Source organism: Melanotaenia boesemani, chromosome 21 (genome assembly GCF_017639745.1).
Source record: "Melanotaenia boesemani isolate fMelBoe1 chromosome 21, fMelBoe1.pri, whole genome shotgun sequence".
Lineage (NCBI taxonomy): Eukaryota > Metazoa > Chordata > Actinopteri > Atheriniformes > Melanotaeniidae > Melanotaenia > Melanotaenia boesemani.
This window is the reverse complement of record NC_055702.1, coordinates 7,863,402-7,884,786: the sequence shown is the minus strand read 5'-3', so window position 1 is coordinate 7,884,786 and position 21,385 is coordinate 7,863,402. Positions and strand designations below refer to the sequence as shown.

At 38.2% G+C, this 21,385-nt stretch overlaps 1 long non-coding RNA gene across 1 annotated transcript in view; it reads right to left on the bottom strand.

Moving 5' to 3' along the window:
- Positions 1 to 277: 277 nt before the first annotated feature.
- Positions 278 to 21,385, bottom strand: part of LOC121632691 — a 43,763-nt gene continuing 22,655 nt past the window's right edge. The window contains exon 3 of the long non-coding RNA XR_006008953.1: positions 278 to 433. This is a non-coding gene — a long non-coding RNA (uncharacterized LOC121632691). The remainder of the gene's footprint in view (positions 434 to 21,385) is intronic.

Here is a 21,385-nt window from a genome sequence, read left to right as displayed (position 1 = left end):
GATAAACTTTTAGTCATCCATCAGTGCTTCAGTGGAGCTTCCTGGGGCTTTGTCAGTATCGATGAAAACATTGCATTTCAGCTCATCTCCTTGTGCCATAATAGATGGATATTTACCATACAAAATATTTTCTAGGGGGTGGCTAGGCTCAGCCTTAGAGATGGGGTGAGAAGTTTGTCCTTTTAGGGGTAGCTGCCTGTTCCACACTGAAAGAAGTCAGCTGAAATGGTTTAGGCACCGCATTAAGATGCCTCCTGGCTGGCACCATAGGTTTTTCAGGCATATCCTTGTGGAAGAAGATCCCTGGGAAGATCCAAACACGCTGGAGAGATTATATATCCCTTCTGAGCTCAGAATCCTCCAGGAATAGTTGGAATATGTTGCTAGGGAGAGGGATGTCCGGGCTTTTCCTCCTCCTGTTGATGCAATCTAGCTGTGAACAAGCATAATAAAATGGGTAAATGTTTCTGAAAAGTGTTTACAAGAGAAAATTTCTTTTTTTGTCCCCTTTTTAAACAAGTTTATTGGGAATTAAGTGAACTTTCTGTGCAAAGACATGCATGTGATGTAAAGTTGTGCTTTTAAATTGACAGCAGGTGTCAGTGCTATCATTACTCCAAGCCCAGCCACAATATAACACAACTTAATTTAGAATTTTAACTCATTCATCTTTATGTATTATTTTATTGATCAGTCACTTTTCAAACCATCATTCATGTCGATGGATTGAGCCTCAATCAAAACATCTTTGCAGCAAAAAGAGGGAAACTGGACCACACAGTCAAAACATGGGCTATTCACATGACCTTACACAACATGAAGAAAGGTTCACAATACAAGCCTGTTCAGCTAAGAGGTGGAAACAGAGGAAAGCACTTACCCTCTTTCACAACGAAGTGCCAGTGTTATAGCTGCAGACAGCCTGGCCCAGACACAATGGCAGTAATAGAACAGACACCAGATACAACTTTATCCTGTTTTGGAGGTACTATACCTCAAGGATCAAATAGAGACTGTTTTAGCTCATTTCCTGAGCCGTCATCTCTGATGCAATGATCACAGAATGCCCGTCAGCCAATCCCCCCTTCGGTCTCATCACCATTATCATCTTTCTCTTTGCTTCTGGTTGTCTGGCTCAAGGACAGACGTGCCTGGCTCTAATTCCAACTGTCAAAAAAAAAAAAAAAGGGGGGATAAATGCTTGTGAACGTGATGGTAACCCTATGACAACTTTTAATACGATCATTTATCACAGTCAAACATATGTGTATGAGCACACAGGCATGTGCTAGTGGCCTGGCTTGGATTCTATGTCAGTTCTTGTTACTATATCCTTCTTATGATGAAAAAAAGATCTCATACCTTATCAACTGCACTGCTTTTGGTGGCGCACACATGTCCAGAGGAAATACCTAGTCTGAATGTATCCACAACAACTGTAGACAAAATCACCATCAATCACATGAAGAAAATCCTCAAATATGTGTGGGTTTGGCTTTTTCCAGCGACAGAAACCCCCAAATGATAAAATACACATTTATAAATGCTTTGGCAGCAGCTCCAGCAAATCTTTAGATCTTCATTCATTCTCTCTAAGAATGCTCACTATTCTTTGGCAGTTTATGGGAAGAAACTCCCGAGGGGAATCTGGAATTTAGCTACTGTAGATCAATTAGCTACTCACAGTTTTTTTTTTTACTTTGTTTCTAGGTCAAGTCAGACTTAGAGCAGATATGAACACATGGGCTGAAATTGGATCCTCTCCCTGGTAGAAATGACAACACTAGATAGTAACTTACTCAACATTTCACAAACCAGAAAATAAGAATTTTTAACAGTGTTTAAAGATGAGATTTTATATTTTACAGAAAAGTTAAATAACAAAGCATGGCAACTATGCAGGTGTATTTATCTTTTGATTACTGACTTTGTGTTCTTGCTAAAATCCTACTATGTCTTCACCAGCTGAAGCAAAGGTGTTGCGTTCTTTTATTTTTCTGTGGACGTAACTCATATTAGTTAAAATAATATGTTGTGTTAAGACATTTTTAATGGTTAGACATGTAGTATAAACTAAGCATTTATGTGGTCATCTAATTAAGAGTCTAAAAAATAATTAATCTGCAAATCTTATTGTTCCAAGTTTATAGACATTTTTACATAAAGTGATAGCTCCCTCATATTTTACCAGCTGGGATTTTTCTCTTTTTTTTTTCTTTTTAAATATACACTCGGTCTTTGACAAACCAGACCCGACCCAGACGCCTTACTCAAGTTGACCTTGTCACTCCCTGTTCCACTGGGTCCTGGAGCCACCATTTCCTGTGTGGGCTTATCAAGCTGATAAAACTCTCTACCTCCTTTCCAGAGGCTCTCAGGCCCCGAGGGCCATGGAGAGGATAAAGGCCGCCTCTCAGGGCTTATCTTCCCTTCAACCTGAGCACGAGCCAAGGCCAGCCAGGTGGGCATCTCTGTGGGGCAGGAGCATGCCAACCCCAACACAGCCCTCCCTCTGTAGCCCTGGGCCCTGTCTCCTTCTCCTCCAACTATCTACACTTGGCAGCCAATGTCCAGGCACAATATGACACAATTATAAGTGATATATTGGAAGCTACTGGAAGGCCAGTTTCTTCCTCACAATTTAAATCTCTCCATTTTACTACAAGTTCCGAAACGCTTCTTAGAAACTCATTTTACGCAAATATTCTTTTTTGTTATATAAATACAGCAGATTTTTCTGTTTTTTTACTGTTAACTCAACATTATGGGTGTGAACTGAATATAAACATCTTCATCACATTTAATATAGGAACTACAAATAATCTATTTGCCTGCATCTCTATTTACCTCTGTCTTTACAGTGACTCTAGTATAATTCCTTCCTATTAAATGCAATAAATTAATGTGCTTGAAACGTGAATATCACAACACTGTGCAACCAAGCCATAACAGTTGCAGGGGTGCCTTGATCCACAGAAGTTGGGGAAGATGCAGCCTTTTGAGCGTCACTGCACGATCAGCAAACTTGGATGAAACTGTTAGTTTTTGCTTCTGGGCTTCTGCTCTATCTTTAATTCTGTGGAAATTTCCCTGAAAACAAATCCATATTCAGATATGCTGAATACTGGATGCTACAGTATAGTGAATGGTTACAGAGAGTTAACACTGACTGGCCCCCCTCAAGTTACTATTTGTAATTAAATATGGAAGAGGTTCATTAGTGATTATGACCAATTGTTAGTCTTAAGGGCAAAAGATGTTTTTGCACTGGTGTCGACTCAGCAAATCACCAAAGGTAACCATGGGGAGCAGATTCATAAAATATGAAATGTGTGTTTTTGGTTTTACAGAAAGAGACTCGGAGCTTTGGTATCAAAGAAAACCTGAATATAAAACAGCTCTGTGTACATCAGGGAAATATATTTTCCCAAATCTGACTGTAAAAACACCAACATTTTTATTCAAAACTTTAGTAAACTTCAAAGAGGGTGTGGGTGTGTAATACTGGGTTTGAAAAACAATCTCAAGGAGGAAGTAACACAGAAATACTGCATATAGTGCAATATGATCATACAAATACCTTGGTTACAAGTGAGGCAAACATCAGGTTATCAAGAACTAAAATGTCCATTTGTGGCTCACTGCACCACTCCATGTTAACAGAAGAAATAAACTGTACTAAAACCAAATCAAGGTCTCCACTACCAATATAAACATTGAAAGCAAGCATTAAAAGTTGAATTAAAAAGTTTAATATAACTAAACCATCAAACTTGTACTAATGCTAAAACTAGACGTTCCTAAACTTAAACACGGTTGTACAGGAAAAGGTTGATTCCAGTGGATCCATACAAGTGTGTCCACATTCAACATTCAAGGCTACTGCAGTAACCATTAAATAAAAAAGGTTAATTCTGAGATTTTAAAAATATTAAAATGAAGGGTTGGCCTAAATGTGTGGAAAAATAAAATCAGCCCACTTTTACCATTGCGGAAGATCAATTTTGAATTTTGACCAAGTTTCTTTCTGTTCAGTGTTTGTTAAGCAATAACATAATAAATATAAACACACAGACACACACAAAAAGATTCCTGTCTTTATGCTGAACTGATGTGATTTTCCAGCATCCTGCTTTGCATGTGAGCTTCTCATGATTCATCGCTAAGATGAAAATGAGAATTTTTTCTGTAGTTTGTCAGTAATTTTACATTTACGTTTCTGCATTTTCTAGCTTTACTATATACTCGACACTTATAATCAAAACTCCTGAACAGCTTCCTCCCTAAGTCTTTAAAGGCATTAGTCCAAAACATGAACCTTGTCTTCATTTCATCCTATTAAGGTTTTTGTACAAAACTGTGGAGAAAGTGAGGGAGTTTAAACCTCTCCCTTGAAAAGTTTGAATGGTTTCGCATTCCCCATGATTGCAGAGCCCATCACAGTGAAAAATATTGCATTATCATTTCTTTAATATGGCCCACATTCAGTTCCTCTATAGGACTAATCACCTTGTCTAGAGCAGGGGTTCTTAATCTTTTTTACTCTGGGGGCCAACTTTTCCAGTACAAAATGCTCTGAGGCCCATTCAGATGTTAACACTGTTTCGGTTTAATTGCTCTCACTCTTGGTTTAATTTGTATTCAATAACTAAACCAAATGCACTTGTTAAACAAGCTAAAACCTTGTGATATATCACATGATGAAAAACATATGACATAATACAAGGAGATGATCTCACAAAGACATTTTCATATCATCTGTATATGAAACTGCATAAAACAAGATACCTAATAGGATAATAATTCATAGAAAATAATTCCTGCTACAAAAACCAATTTATTCATATAAATAAAAGTCAAATTCCCTTTACTGTCCCAGCCTTTTCCAGTTTGGGGTTGAAGTTCAGCACATGACACATTATTATGTCATTTTTTTATGATAATGTATGAATGATGTCAACATTAAACTTCAAACCTTGTCCTAAAAAGCTGGTAATGGAGACACCACTGTTTGGAGTGGAAATGATCACACTGGTAACAAAGGCCAGTGATGTGCCAAGAAACTCAGCTGGTTGAGCAGGTGCCCTGCGACAGATGACAATTTCTCATTGTAGCTGGCCCAGGTTCGAGTGCTGCCCTGTGTGTCTTTGTGGGCCCCTCCTAGTCTGCCCACTTTCCTGTCAAACAAATAATATCTGTTCGTGTGTTACGGAAAGATGATTTTTCTGACTTATAAACAACGCAGCAATAAATACGTCTTGATCCATGGATTTCATTGATTACAACATTAAAAAAGTAAAGCTACTCACGCAAGTTGTTTTGAGAGATTAACAATGATAAAAAAAAAATTAAATTTGTCTTGTTTTCTGTCATAATAAACAGTGGATCTTTTTAACTCACCTTTGTCTGGTCTAAAACAGAATATTATTTCTCTGATATCTGGTTTGTTTGCTTTCATGCAACATGCTCATTGTTACTTCCATAATTTTCTTTGCAGCTATCCAATATTGGGAATAAAGTATGAGTTTGGGACAAGGTGCTGATCTGGTGCATCATGGAAAGATGTACTTGTATACAGTTTGTTACCACAAAGATACTATAGTCCTCTAGTTCTTCCACATACTTGAAATGAATACTCCCTCACATGGTCCATCCCTCTACCCCATGATCCTACACAGAAAACATGCCAAACACATGAAATTACACGTGAGTATGTACAGTTACCGTTACATAATTACCTTTGCCTTTGTAGCTGAATAGTTTCAGTGTGGCATCAAACATAAAATGAAGACAAGCAAAAAGTGGTCCACTGCTGTTGGAACCTGTGTTTAGTTTGCTGCCGATCACATTTCCACTCTGTGGTTGAAAATAAACCACATAAACCTGAGAAAAAGCACAGGAGACATAACAGATCATAATGAGGTGGTCTGCTGGTTTTAAGGCTGGAAATGTGCTTGAAGCCCACCATCTTTACTTACATAGAGCTAGAAATGCATGCTAAGTCGATTTACTTTGATTTATTTCAAATTAAACAAACATGCATGTTTAACAGTACGCATTTCTAAGCTGGGGGAAAAAGTTTATTTTCAGTATTTCAACTATAAACCTTGAATGTATTAAAGTGGCTGCCAAGTTTATGTGAGCTACTAACAGCATTGTGGTTCACTTATATGAGATTCAATGTTATGTTTCTTATTTGTTTGTTTTGTTTTTTTTTTTTTTTGTATATTTGTGTTTATCTTTTTATATCTACTGTCAGGTCTGACGAATGACCAGGATTTACTTACAATTGATCAAAGGACATTTTTTACAGTTTGCATTGTTGTGCCATGATTTAAAGAAGAAAAAAATTAAACAAATCATTCAATGGAAATTTTATAAGCCCACAAAAAAGAAGAAAAGAAAAACAACAGGATTACAACATCAAGGCAGCGACAAAGAGACAAAAATAAGAATAGAGCACAGACAAACCACACATATGAAAGCTCAGGAAACTTTGTTGGTCCATGGTGGATTGTTCCGATAGCTGCCCTTTCACCTGTCTGAGCATTCCTGAAATCAGTCACTGAGGAGGTGTTGGGACCCATGGTGGGGGTGGAGAAAAGGGCATAAGAATGATATAAAGGGTGGTGGAAGTGGGCAGTGCTTTGAGGAGAGAAGGACTGAGCACACTTTCACACCTCTGAGAATTCGACTGACAGGTGTAGACGGGAATTGTTGCAACAAGAGGACTGCAGTTACTTCAGCTGCAGCATGGAAGGCAGGGCATGGTGGTGGTGGTGGGGCGTGGAGGGGGGGCAACCTCAGCTGTGACAAAACTGGGCTTTACGAGTTCAAAACCATTGACTGCTGAAGATGGAGGGAGGAGGTTGTTTGAGTGGTAGTTGTTTCTAAAAACCAAAGTGTGGGTGTCATGCTGATAGTGATCTATAAGGCAAGTCTGAGCTTTTTGTAGAGAATTTGTTCATGCAGACATGGAAAATGTTTGCATACATTTAGGCTTTTAAAGTTTATGATCAGACTATAAATACATTTAATGGCTTGTGTTGAAAAAAGACTAGTGAAGAAATTAAGAATAAAAAAATTAAAAAAACAATAACTCCAAGTCTTCATTCTGGAAATCAAGCCATCTTACTGAGCTCCATGTAAAGTCCAGTGTGGTCATACAAAATTTGTAAGACCCTGTTTGCTTTACTTTTGCTTTTTTTATGGCAGAGTGTAATTTTCCCACTTCCTGATTTAATTAAATTACTAAAATCTCATTAGTCAGCAGACACACTCAGATATGATTTGAGAAAATAAACTACTTCATAGTTCAAATGATGAGGTGGAAATCACTCCACAAAGCTCTGTAACAGTAGTGCACACTGATTGGAAAAAATACCAAATAATGCTTGAGAGAAATAAGGATTAGAATTATCTGTTCAGACAGTGAATTTGGATTTGGGTTTTCCCTATTGCTTAGGTTGGCCAGAGTGTCTTGATTCTGTTACAAAACCGCACATACCTCTCTGCTCCAGGGCAGAGAAAACCATCAGTGGGGGAAGCCAAAGCCCCACGAGGTGAGACACCTGAGCAGTGAGGCATGTACCCTGGAGATCTCTCGGGTTCCAGCTAAAACACAGACTATTTAGGAAGAAATAATACAAATGCCTAACCTTGCTAAGTATTAGGGCAAATATTCTGATAGCATTCGCATACTGATGGGGGAATTCAGTCATTGAATTGGTCAGGCCTGAGCTCACATCATACCCTCCATAGTGCCTGCAGCAAGACTAGATTGCCTTTCCTAAGCCTCTCAAATAATATAGGCTGCGTGATGTGAAATGGCAAGAATGTTCCAATCTGATTTGACATAAAAGGAGGATTGTTTCATTTCAATCTCTTTCTTGCTCTCCATCTTTCGGTTGCTAGCAGTAAAAATGACTAGTGGTTGTTTATTTCTCCCTGTCACTTCTTTCCCTCTTTTTTCCCCCCATTGTCCCCATTGGTTAGGAGACTTGTGTAGCGTGTAATTGGCAGCCCTAGCCTGAGGATCTTTGACCAGATAGTAACTGTCTGTATGAGACAAACGTCTCGGGCTAATAGTGCTAAATTCATTACCTGGGACCATTATTCAATTACTCCACTCCATTAGGATATTAATCATTTTCAGCAGCCCTGCACTCAAGCCAAAGTAAAGATGAGCTGTCCATAAGAACTAAAAACAAAATAGGACACGTGAAGAAATAATGAGGTTCGACACAAAGAAAAACGGTTAAAAACTGCATTTTCCAAGTTAAAGTAATTTCCTTAACCACTGTTGAGCTGTGTATAGAAGCAACACATAATTTTGTTTGAGGAAATTAGAAGTGACACTAAACCACAAATTGTCACACTATAAGAATCAAATAAAGCCAACACATGAAGCTGAATGAGTTGGAAAAAGACAAGAAAATGCAAAAACCAACACAAAGGCACTTATGTTACAAAAAGTAAAATCCAAATGTTGTCTGTGCTATGGAGAACGACAATCAAAAGACTTGCATTCATACCATAGGAATGTAATTCAACACAACACATCCAAAAAACGTGACTGATCATCAAAAAAACAGCTGGACGAACAAGAACATATTGCATCTAATCAGGAAACTCAGTAGTAGTAGGCCAGTAATATGACTGGGTATAAAAAGAGGAATAAACTTTAAATTTTTCATTTTTGGAATATAATATCAAATGATTCTGAGAATCTGGACACGTCTCCGTGAACAATCGGACACTGGTAAAAAAAATTCGGTATTGAATGGCTATGATTTCCAGGCTCTCAGGCAGCACTGCATCTCACACAGACTGATTCTGCGTTGGCTCAGGAACTCTTCCAGAAATCCCTGTCAGTGAACACAGTTTGTGTTTCAGTCAGTGCGGGTGCAAGCTCAATCATGGAAAGAAAAAGAGGAAAAATTCCAAATATATAACATCGTTTTAAAAGTCATGGTTGAATATTAACTGAAGAGGATCTGGACTATCATGTTTGTTAGCAGCACTCAATTCAAAAGCCTCCATCTCTGATGGTATGGGAGTGCATTAGTGCCTAAGGAACTGCCAACCTGCACATGTGGAAAAGCGCCATTGCTGAAAAATATATGAATGTATTTGAGCAACATATGCTTTCATCAACAAAGCCATTTTTCAGGCAAAGTCGTTGCATAATTCATCCATACAACACTAAACTGCATATTGTAACTATTGCTACTATGACTTCCGATTGTAGGAAAATCTGGGTACTGGACTTGCCTGCCTGTAGTCCACACCTTTCATAAATTGAAAACATTTGGCACATCATGACATGCAAAATATAAAATGTATAAAATGCAAAGTATGATAAAGAAGAATCAGATAAAAGTGGGAGTACATTCCTCTCCTATAGGTCCAGCAACTAAGCTCCCCAGGTCATTTACACACTGGTGTTAAAAGAGGGGATGGGACACAGTGGTCAGCATGTCAAAAGAAGTTGGGACAGGACCATGTGTTGCCACCAATATTCAACTCCACTGAATTCAATTCAAAACGAGCAAAGAGTTGAATGAAACAGTAAAATATCTCTGCTTGAACATCTCTTTATATTCTTAGCTTTGCTCCATAGTAAATCATTATTTTATAAATTTCTTATAATAATGCTCGATTTATTAAAAAAAACAAATCTTTAGTCTGATTTAGCAATCTTGTGAAATCTTGAAAGATTATTGATTTGTTTTCTACAGTTGTGGGAAAATAATTCCATTCTATTTCATTTATTCATATATCCCTGATCAATAACAAAATCATTTCAGGTTTTTATGAAGATACAAAACAATACAATTATAATCCAATTCAGTTAATAAACAGTTTCCTGTTCACTTTGTTTACTTTTGTGGATATGGGATGCTTTCACATTCTGCCTGTGTGTGGGTGTGTATGTGTGTGAAAGAATGCACTGAATACAAACACAATACTTATGTTATCTTATATCAAATCAAACCAAACTTTATATATAAAGTGCTTTTCATGCAACCAGCAGCACAAAGTGCTTTACATAATAACACCAAAGTATATAAGAGCAATTTAAAAACACACACCTCATATTAATCTCCTTCACACATATGCACACCCACACATACACTCAGACACACACAGAAAGGAAAAACTCCCTCTGACTGAGATCTAAGTTGATATGGATGTAAACAATACAGGACAAACTCTGGAATAACTTTACCATCAGTCCTGCCAGCTTTTTAGAGATAAAATCCCATGAGCTTCTGTGGCCATGTCTACACTAGCTGGCAAAGGCATGAAAATCTAGCTAATGGAAGTGAGACACAACTGCCAACTGGTCAATAGGGCAATACTGACATGGAGCCCCAGAGGATGGCAGGAGAGAAGGTTTTGAAGGTTGGAGGGGGGCAGATGGTCCCGCTGGTAAAGGAGCCACACAATTTCATGGCATATTTTCTGCAGATGTGTCTGCGGTAACTCATGCGAGGGTTCAGTTTGGTCACTGACAGAGATGATGGATAGGCCCAGAGTCTCACTGTGACAAAAAATACTTTGTGTGCTCATCATGCTCACTTCCAGACAGTGTAAGAGTGATACTTTTCAGAAAAACAAAACAGAAAACTATAAGCCAGTCCTTTAATGTTCTGTCATCAGGATGTGGCAGACAAGAGGCTTTTTTGGAGAACAAGCTAGAGGCTGTAAGCATTAAAAAGATCAAACTGTTAAGAATGAGCCCCATAATGATGCAGTCACATCTGCCAAGTAAAGAAGTTTCCCCTCAGCTGGGAGCTTTAGGGACACTTTGAATTGCTTTATAAGTGCACTGATTACTTTTTAAAGTAGATCTAAATAAGATGCAGGGAACTTACTGAATAAATTACAAGAATGTAACTTAGAAATTTAATGGGTCTAGACTGGACACTTTCCAACATGGACGATTGTTGTTCCTTTGAACCGATCCATAAAATAATCAAGGGGGTGTTATCAAAACAAAAGGAGACAAAGTTTGTTTTACAGTTTTGAAAAAACTAAATAGGCAATCGGGTGTTGGCATGTAACACAGGCACACATGAATGATTTCCTCATTCACCTGAAAGTACTGTACTGTTTCATTTGAAAGGTGAGAATTTCCCTCAGGATGAGCCAATAACATGCTTGAGATTCATGACTAATGAGATGCATTGGCTGATGAAAATGAAGCAGATGTTTTGAAACTAAAACATTCATCTTGCGTTGAGACTTCAGTATATGCCAACTTCTATCCTGCTGGCTCAGATAGATTAAAAAAGAACTGCCATGAAAGGCTGATGAAATTACATCATGTAACGTGTGAAGGTAATTGCTTGCTAGAATGGGATGAATTCATTTTATAATATCAGACCCTAACCCTGCTAATTTGATTAATGATCTCAGGGAGGCTTTTAACATGTCTGCAGGGAGTCATTCATGCAGTGCATTTCTTGATTAACTAGTGGAAATCTATATGCAGTACAACCTGGCTAACATTAACGTCAGATTGTATGCAATCATGCAACATTTAGAGCCTGTAAAGTTCCTCACAGCTTAATTTTCAAACTAAAGTTGTGCTATATACACCAGTTCCACATAGATATAATACCAACCTAGCCAGACAAAGTGGTTGAAAGCATCACCTGAGGTAATACTCTGCATCCCCAGCTGCTGAACATAGTTTGGAATTCCCCGCATTCCCATAACCGCCCCTTTACAGCCGATTATGATTCCCTAAAGCAAAAGTGGGATAATCTCTAACATAAATCATGACTACCTTTTTTCAATGAGCTCAGAGATCTACAGATCCACATGTGCAGAGAAACTACTTCAGGACCATTTTATAATTTCTCTAACCTTGAGGTAGAGACAACAATGTTGCAAACATGAAAGACTTTTCTAGATTTCTTTAACCATGACAGTTTTTCATCCTCAGCCTAGAGGTTTTCACTGTAAATGAAGAGGGAGGATGAGAACCCAAATGCAACACAAATAGGCTGGTGAAAAAGAAAGAACAAGCTTTATTAAATTTCCAGGAAGAGTCAGGTGGGTTGGTCTATAACTGCTGCTGAGACATAGGTGGAATTGAACCTTGCCTGGTATTCTATTCTGAACAACACAACCACGAATTCAAACAAGATGGGACATCATAATTAAGTGGTAGTTAGACTGCCATGAGTCCAGTTGAACCCAAGTGCTGTCATGTAGTGCTAGAGGTACTGCTTTTTTCTCCTCTCTATAATATGATAGTTCTGTGTTTAATTACAAGATCATGATTTCATCACACAATATATCATTTGTGGCACTGACAGCCTGGACCAAGATCAGTGCCGTGTGTTCAGTAAGGTAGGGTTTGATCCTCCTGATGTTGTAGAGAGCAAATCGGCAAGACCAAGCAATCGAGGCAACATAGTCCTTAAAGGTCAGTTGGTTGTCTACCATGACACCAAGATTCCTGGTAGACGACATAGGCACAAGTGTGATAGAGTCAAGCTGCACGCTTATCTGTGGTGGTAAGGAAGGATTGGCTGGACAGACAATAAGCTTGGTCTTGGACAGATGAAGGTGGCAATCCTTCAGCCATGAAGAGATATCAATAAGGCATGCTGATATTCGCATTGAAATAGTTATGTCGTCAGGTGGGAAGGAAAGGAAAAGCTGTCATCTGCATAGAAGTGGTAGGAGAGCCATGATAGCTAATTACTGCACTGAGTGAGGAGGTGTCATATTGAAAAGAAGAGAGGGCCAAGCACTGAGCCCTGAGGCACCCCTGTTGTCAGCCTGTGTTATCTGGACACTCCTCCATGCCAAAATACTCTAAAGGATCTTCCTGTGAGGTAGGACACAAAGCACGATCGGATAGATACTCTCTGGTAATCTTTTTTCCTCTGTACCAATGGGAATGACTGCGAAGAGACAGAACTGGTGAGTGAGCAGAAGTCCAGGAAATAAGAACAAGATGATGAAATGTTGTTTTAACCAAGTGAGACTCACTGTGATTGCTTGTCCTTCCAGAACGTGGGTCAGGTCAATCCAGATGCTGAACAGGGCTGAGACAAAAGGCAAGGTCAGGAACAGGCAGGGTCGTCAACAGGGATTCAGTCTGAGAGAGTCAGGCATGGAAGCAAAGACAATCTGGCAAAAAGTGAGTGACAGGATAGATTACATAGGGGCACTGATGAGGTAATTAGCAAGTGGTGCCAGCGGTTGGAAATGGTTAAGCTAATGAGACAGAATGGCAGAGCCAGCGAGCAGGAGGTCAAGACAGAGTGCAGTAAGGCCTTATTGTGAGTAAGACAATAGATGGTGGTCCAACATAAAGAGCACAATAAAACCTCTCTTAATCTTTAAGGTTCATTTAAGCTTGACTCCCAGAATGGATACATAGATGGACGGACCATTTCGTCCATCTCGGGGCAGTGCTAAACAAATGCAAGCAGCGAAAGAAATAAACCAGAGAAGAAGAAGAGGATCAGAAAGGGAACAAAAAAGTAGAAGAATGAATATGATTACAACTGTAGAAACTGCGTGAGCTTTTGAAGAGGGTGTGTTGGGCGGTTGAAAAACACTTTATAGCGATGCTACATTTAGTGTTTGATATTTTAGCTATTTAATGGCATTTTAAAGAAGCACTATAGCACTTTGACATATTTTGTCTGTGACTTGCCCCCAAATTCAGCTAATTCAGCATTCATCTTGCATCCTACATGTACTCTGAGCTTTTTCCAGCAAGTAAAAGTAAACCCTATGTTAATGCTTCTTATTTATTGCTCCCTTTCCCTCTCTTTCTTTGATAATGTCCTCTTAATTTTATTTGCTAAATCAGTAACTGTACACACTGAAAATGGCCTTTGTGTTGATATCCATTTGCTAGCCTGTGGCATAAAGCAAAACTCAGCTGCAACGTCACACAGCATTGCAACTGGATTGTTAGAAGATGATAAATAATCATTTATTTTAGAGATGTCTTTTTAAAGTAAAAAATAAATAAATAATTTATAGTTCTTGTATGCTAGCTTAACCTGGCAGAGTTTACACTGGACCTCATTTTCAAGCACAAGCTCAGATAAGAGACCCCCTGCTGGGTTTCTTTACATCTTCAGTGTCTGAAGCACAAACACGAAAAAAATACAAGACAGATAGACGTTCACAGATAGCAGTTTTATGAAATTTTTTAAATTACCCTATCCCAAGTTTATTTGCAGTGATTACTAGTTGTCAATTAAAACTACAGGAAGATCCTGTAAATTTTTAACCCACAGATTTAATTTAGTAGGTCTACCCACATTCTTTTGGAATACCAGCCTTCGTTTTAGGGGGCCGGCATGGCTCAGTGGGTAGAGTGGTCGTCCTGTAGCCCAAGGATTGCCGGCTCGATCCCGGCCCGGACAACTCATGTCAAGGTGCCCCTGAGCAAGACACTGAACCCCTAATTGCTCCTGATGGGTCGTGGTTGAGCGCCTTGCATGGCAGCTTTCGCCATCAGTGTGTGAATGTGTGTGTGAATGGGTGAATGTGACGTGTATGTAAAGCTCTTTGGATTAAAGCGCTATATAAGTACAGACCATTTACCATTTTATTTTGGTAGAGATCAATATAGTCACATTTTATAGATCTCTGATCTATTTTGAATGTTTAAGTCCTGTTGCTCATCTTCAACTGACTGACTGTCTCGTCAAAAGAATCAGTTCAACATGAAATCTGATGGAAATTTAAATCAGATGTATCCTGATTCATTCCTGAACGAATATATTATGACATCAGAGCTGACATGTGGTATATATCAGATAGATTATGCAGATTAATCCCTTTCCTATAACTACATTTTCTGGTGACATAGGCTAAATTGTTTTTGAGAACTGAGTCACCAACATGAATGTCAGACAATGTCAATTTGGCTGACGATCCCAACAACTTTTAAGAAGAGGCATGAGACTTGTGTCCATTTAAGCCATGATTGGCAGAGTTTATTAAATATCTTCACCACAATCACCATCCCTTTCCAAAGAGCAACTAAGGGCTTTTATACCCTCCTGTGGCAGGCAATTAGCTTGAACAACCTAGTAGTAGGGATTAGACTATACAAGCTCAAAAGTATCCACAAAAATGTCTTATTTAAAATAACAAGCTGTAAAGCAAACATCATTCATTCATTCATTCATTTTCTGAACCGCTTAGTCCATTAAGGGTCGCAGGTAAGCTGGAGCCTATCCCAGCATTAAGAGGCAGGGTACACCCTGGACAGGTCACCAGTCCATCGCAGGGTCAACACATAGGGGACAAACAACCATTCACACACACACTCACTCCTAGGGAGAATTTAGAGTCATTAATTAACCTAATATGCATGTCTTTGGACGGTGGGAGGAAGTCGGAGTACCTGGAGAGAACCCACGCATACACGGGGAGAACATGCAAACTCCACACAGAAAGGCCACCGCCCTCAAAGTTTGAACCTCCCCGGAGGCAAACATCATGAATTAATATTTACATATATACATACTTAGACATAATCAATTACTGATTTTGCAACATAATTAAAATACACATTTAATTTATATAAACTACTTCCCACCCCTCCTCGTTAACATGGTTCATTCCAAAAGCTCTTAAGCAGGAAATTGGGCCTACCTCCATCTTTTATCCTCTCCTGCCCTGCCAAGAAGACAAGAGATGGGTATTGCCATTAACTTCTTGAGCTTGATCAAAATGTCGTTACATGTTAAAATACTAATTTAAGTTTCCTTTTACACAGGCATGATGGCCAGTCCCCTTCTGCAAACAAGCATTTTCACTTTGTTAATTTTCAATAAAACCATTAAATAATCTGTGTGGTCATCTCTACCAACCATTCCAGTAACATTTGAATGACTTGTGGTGGTGATGGATCACAGACAACTAGCTTATTTCATCCAGTTACAGTATTTTAAAGAAAAGTACAACTTAAGAATAGAACCATGCTGTCTACACACAGACTGTATTCTTCAAGAAAATTTAAATTTAAAAGCCATCTGTCCACATCAACCAAGACTCACTAAGGTCTATGTAATCTGTTCTCTGCCTGTCAGAGGACTGGTCACTAATCTCCATGAATCTAGTGGCTGAGAGACCTTCAGCTTTCCACAGCTCTGCTATGATAAAGCTGGATAGCCCACCATAAACTTCCCCTGTAAAACCACACCCCTGCTCCCTTCAGCAGGGGGCTAATCAGCTCAGCCAGGGGAGCTGAGGTAAGTGTCTAGGGATGGAGGGGTACAGAGACGTAGGTCTACTGGACAGGGGGAGCCAGCCAGACAGGAGACAAAGACTTGCTGTAATTACCAAGAGAAGGAGATGACGGATGTGCCCTGATTAAGTTTTAAATGACACAAAAGGGGAAACGGCAAGGTGGAAGGAGAAATAAGATGGAAATGTGAGAAAGTTTACTGCAGGCTTTAATTTATAGGAAAGAGGATTGGTGACAGAAAATGTAGAAAAGGGAATACTTACGTCAATCAGCGGTCAAAAGCACCATGCAATGAAGAAGTTTCCTTCTGTGTTTATCTTAATGCCTGGATTTAAAGTTCAAGCAGCTGAGAGTAAAGATTTTAGAAGTTTATTGAAGGACAGTTTGGAAGGATTAGAGAAATTATAAAAAAAAAAAAGCCTTTGCTGCTACCTTACATAAGACACAAAAGGAAACAAAATTCAGATTATACAGAATTTCTGCTTATTTTCTCAAATCAGTCTTCAGTCTTCTGTAAAACTTTTAACTAAGTAACCTCATTACCACAGATCAAACTGCAGGAATGTGAGAGGAATACAGATTTCTATGTATAGATGCATAGAAATAGAGCTTCCAGTTTTTTTTCTTAATTCTTTAACTGCTGGTTCAGACATTGAAATGCACCATAAAATGTAGCTTTCATCCCTCTTTGTCCATCTAAAGTCCCCTCTGGTATTTTACATGTCAGGGTTTTTATCTTTTTCATTTTCCATAAAATATTTTAGAGTCTTTCATTAGATGATTGGCTAAATAATCAGTCAATAAAAAATCTAATAATTGTGGTTATTCTTTCAGCAAAATGTTATCATCCAGCTGTTTATTTCTTAAATATAAAAGTGATGCCGCTTACTGGCCAAATGACCAAATGGCATTGTATTAACTTTTCACTTTATATAAAAACATATAAACAACACAAGTTTTCATGGGATAAAATACTCTTCAGATTAAATTTTGAATTTCAATTATTTTTTTACAACCCTAACCTCACGGAAAAAAAATGATCTAAAGTTGTAATGAGTTATGTTTATTTGTAAAAATGCAACTAAGAGACAAGTCGAGTTATGTGAAGACGCCGTCTTCTTTTCTTGGGATGGGCAGGATCAAGCAAATAAATTTCTTCTGGCAAACCCGTGGAAGCCTGCTGGTCTGGTCAGATGGCTGCCCACCTTTCAGCAGGTCAGATAGTGACAGGAAGTACTTGCCTTTGGCCATATTGTGATCAGTGTCAGCTCACCTGCCACTCATCAGGCCAGCTACATGGAAACACCTGACCTTCAGCCAGCATGTGCTCCATTTACCACTGCTAGTAACAAGTATCTGTACCATTTGAAAATATTTTTTTTTTCCTTTTAAACTTTCATCACACCATAAACCGTGATGTTACATGTAACCAGACCTCTGAGGTCTAATGTATATAACTATTTAACATACATAGCGCATTCTGGTCTCATATGCTATTGAAACTTACCGTTGACTGTATGCTGATGTTAATTTCCTCAATGTGGACTCAATAAAATCTATCTTGTCTCTCATATTACACAATGTGCAGGACTACATAAAAGATTGGATAGATTGGAAGAGTTTAATGTTGCAGTTGTTTGAAAGATGGATTCAATCAAATCGAGCTTAGTAATAGATTCCCCCTTTTCTTTCCTGTCACCAGTACAGGGAGTAAGCTGAATCTGTTTTGCAAATAAGCATTCAAGAGAGGCTAAAGAGATTTCTTCAAAAGCAGTACATGGTGTCATTAAAGGAAAGGCCAGAAAAATAGCTGGACTCAGGAGATCGATCACCAGTATTTAATGCTATGATCTCAGGCAATACTAAACATAAAACAGCCACAAACCTCGAGCATGCTGGTTTTTCAGAAACATGTCCAAAAGCAAAACTTGTAAATGAACTGCAGCCTTCATTAATATGAATACTTGTCCTGCGATTTTTAAGTCCAAATGTTTGCCATTAAAAAGATGAATATCCCACCATTAACTGCATTTTAAGCAGTTTTCTTGTAATACTGATACTGCACATGACATGATTGTGTGCTGGGCTTATTAAATCTACCAAGACCCACTTTATTTCCAAATCCAAGCGTTTTAAATCTTTTGGAGGAAAACAATCATGTACTGTATGACAAGCATGGCTCTGTCCAGGTTTAAACTGGTCTGTGTCAGCCTCTGCAAACATTTGGTGCATTAAAAAGTGAAAATATAATTACATGATTTACACATCTATATTCACATATTAGAATGTTCAGTATGAACACAACAACACTTTCTCAGCATTTATGAATTACTTGGACCTTTATTGTCATTTGCGACAGCATTCATTTGGCAGCTGTCACCAGAAAATTTTGTTATGATTCAATGAAAATGTCTTCAGCAAATAAAACAAGACAGCCAGAGAACCCAGAGAACTTAAGGCCCATCATTACACTCATTAATGAAAAACAGCCTTGTTTCTAGTTAAGTATAGAAGGTTTTATCTGACAGCAGTTGGAAGCATGTTAATGGCAAATGCTTTAACGTTAAATCAAGAGGATTAGGAGCCATATGTGAGGTTTTCTAAGTCGCACCAGGGAGGACCCTTGGCTCCCCAAGTGTGTTTTACATTAGCCAAATCAAATGCCTTCTGCCAACAAGATGCCCTACAGATTTGGGCTTAAGCTATACAAAGCACATAGTGTCTGTCTAAATGTCAAAGCACTTCAGATTAGAAAATGGTGACACAGAATCAAGCTTCCTTTACTGACTTATATTCCTTCATTCTGTTAGGCTTACATCACCTGTCCCCTGTGTAAGACGCAACTGAGAGGAGAATTTAAATATACATTTTATACACATATTAATAGACAATGTTTTTCTGCTCAAATTAACAGTATCTCATCTTGAAGGGTCCGCTCATGCAGAAGAAACAGCGTGCTCTATATAAATATTTAAGTGAGACTCACTTTCTCTGAGTTCGGAAGTTTGCACAAAGATTTACTGAGAAGCAAACAATTTGCACTGACAGGTCTGGATGCAGATAACTCAGACACAAAGTAAATACTACATGAATGTTTTGATACTTGAAGGTGGTACTTGAGATGAACTCTTCAACTAAACCTCTGTTGAACTTGAGCTAATTTTCTGCCCAAATAAAACATTCTTTTAATCCTCAATTTAGCTCAGAGAGTACATGTGGCTCCCTCATCCAGATGCATTTTGCAGCCGTCAGTGGACTGACTGGTTATGGGAACTTTGCAGCAACTATTTCTACTGATGGAAAAGCAATTGTGAACGTGTAGGATTAAACTGTGGCACCTTCATTGCAGTTTGCTTGAACGTGAAAGGTCAGAGTTTTGATCATATAAATAAGCACTTTTTCCACTTCCTCTTCAAACAAAAAAACTTACAAACATTTGTAGCACGGTAAATGTATCTGAAGCCAAATTGAAAGCCACAACGGACTGAGATCACCAGTAAGGGACAGATTAACATTGAGGTCTGTCTATCAACAAACTAATAAATCTAAAAATCTATTCATTCTGAAGAGGGACAAGCTCCAAGTTGTCAAATGATCTGGAAAATCAGAAGCATACAGAAGATGCAAACATTATACATTGTGGGTTTATGTCATATATGAGTGCTTCTCTTTTTTCCAGAATAATTCACTGAGAGTCACAGATGTCCAAATAATAAAGGTTTGTTGTAGTGGGCTATGGAAAGTGGTCACAGCCTACTGCAGCTAATTCAGACTGCCATAAAATGTTAATGTGCCACATGAAAGATGTGAAAACTGATTGTAGCAGCTAAAAAAATACTGTGAAGTGAAACTGTTTGAAGAAAGCCCACATTTTGCAAAGGTCTCCCGTTTCTACCTTCATCTTAGATAAGATTAGATTTCAGGAGATCACATCCAAGTGGAACGATGCCCGTGGGGGAATTTGACAGCAGAAAAGAATAGAGTAGAGATAAAAATAGAACACATATTGTACATCTATAGAAGATGTAACAAATAACTAGAACAAAAGAACAATGAAGAAAAGAGATTACAGTCCAGTTAAGAGCACAACTGCTTTAAACTATAGAAATTCCAAGATTTGTCCTTATGAGTAAAAATCTTGTTCACATAACCTCGGTTGTTCCAAGGGGCACGAGGGGTGTTTTTAATGCTTGATTATGCAATTCAAATTAAAGTATATTTATCTTATATAGATACTGTCACTCTGCTTCTATTCCAAAAACGTCTGCACTGAATTTCTATATATTTGATATTGTTTAAGAAAATACATCTCAGCCAACATCAAATATTTGTTATAGAATCCATGCCTGACTGACGTCTGGCAGGGTGCCACTGCTTACATGTTGATCAAGTGATCTGATATACGACTGGGAATCTGCAAAGGCTGCTTTACTTTGAGCAGATTCTCAACACCTTTTCACATTTTGCTCTCTGCTCAGCTCATTGGCTCTGCAGTTGATGCAACATCCCTCAAAAAGAGACTGAATGTTGAGTAAAGAGTCATTTCAGAGATGTTTATGAAATATATTGCAAAGCTCAAACACTGCCATAACTTACTGGCTCAGAGTTGTAATACAAAGCTGACTGTTTTTGCTTTTATCTTTTATCTTTTACCTTCTTACCTAGTTTTAGCACTCTCATACATGTGTAATACAAAGTTAATAAGACACATTGCAATAAAAACACATTAGAAAAGATCATTTCTAACCACTGTTATAGTCTCATACACTGACTGTGTGAAATGAAAAGGGCTGCAGCATAAAGCAAGAGCTTTGTTTTTTGTTGCTTTAGTAGATTTTTCTGACTGCAATGACATAATTTCTCTCTCTGTGAATTATAAACTTTATGTGCCAAATACTAGAATAAAAGAATTAAAGAGCTTGTGCTGTTAAGGTGTTTAAATACTAGCAACAGAACAAGACTAGTGCATATGGACATACTGAAAAGTATGTTATCATGTACGAATGTAAAGTGTCAACATGATATATAGGTAGTTAAGTCTGACAAAACAGGAAACACTTAAAAAGAAAAAACTTAAAGAATTCAGATGGAACAAAGAGGGTACAGAGAAAGATTGGACTGTGACCAAAATGTCTGGGC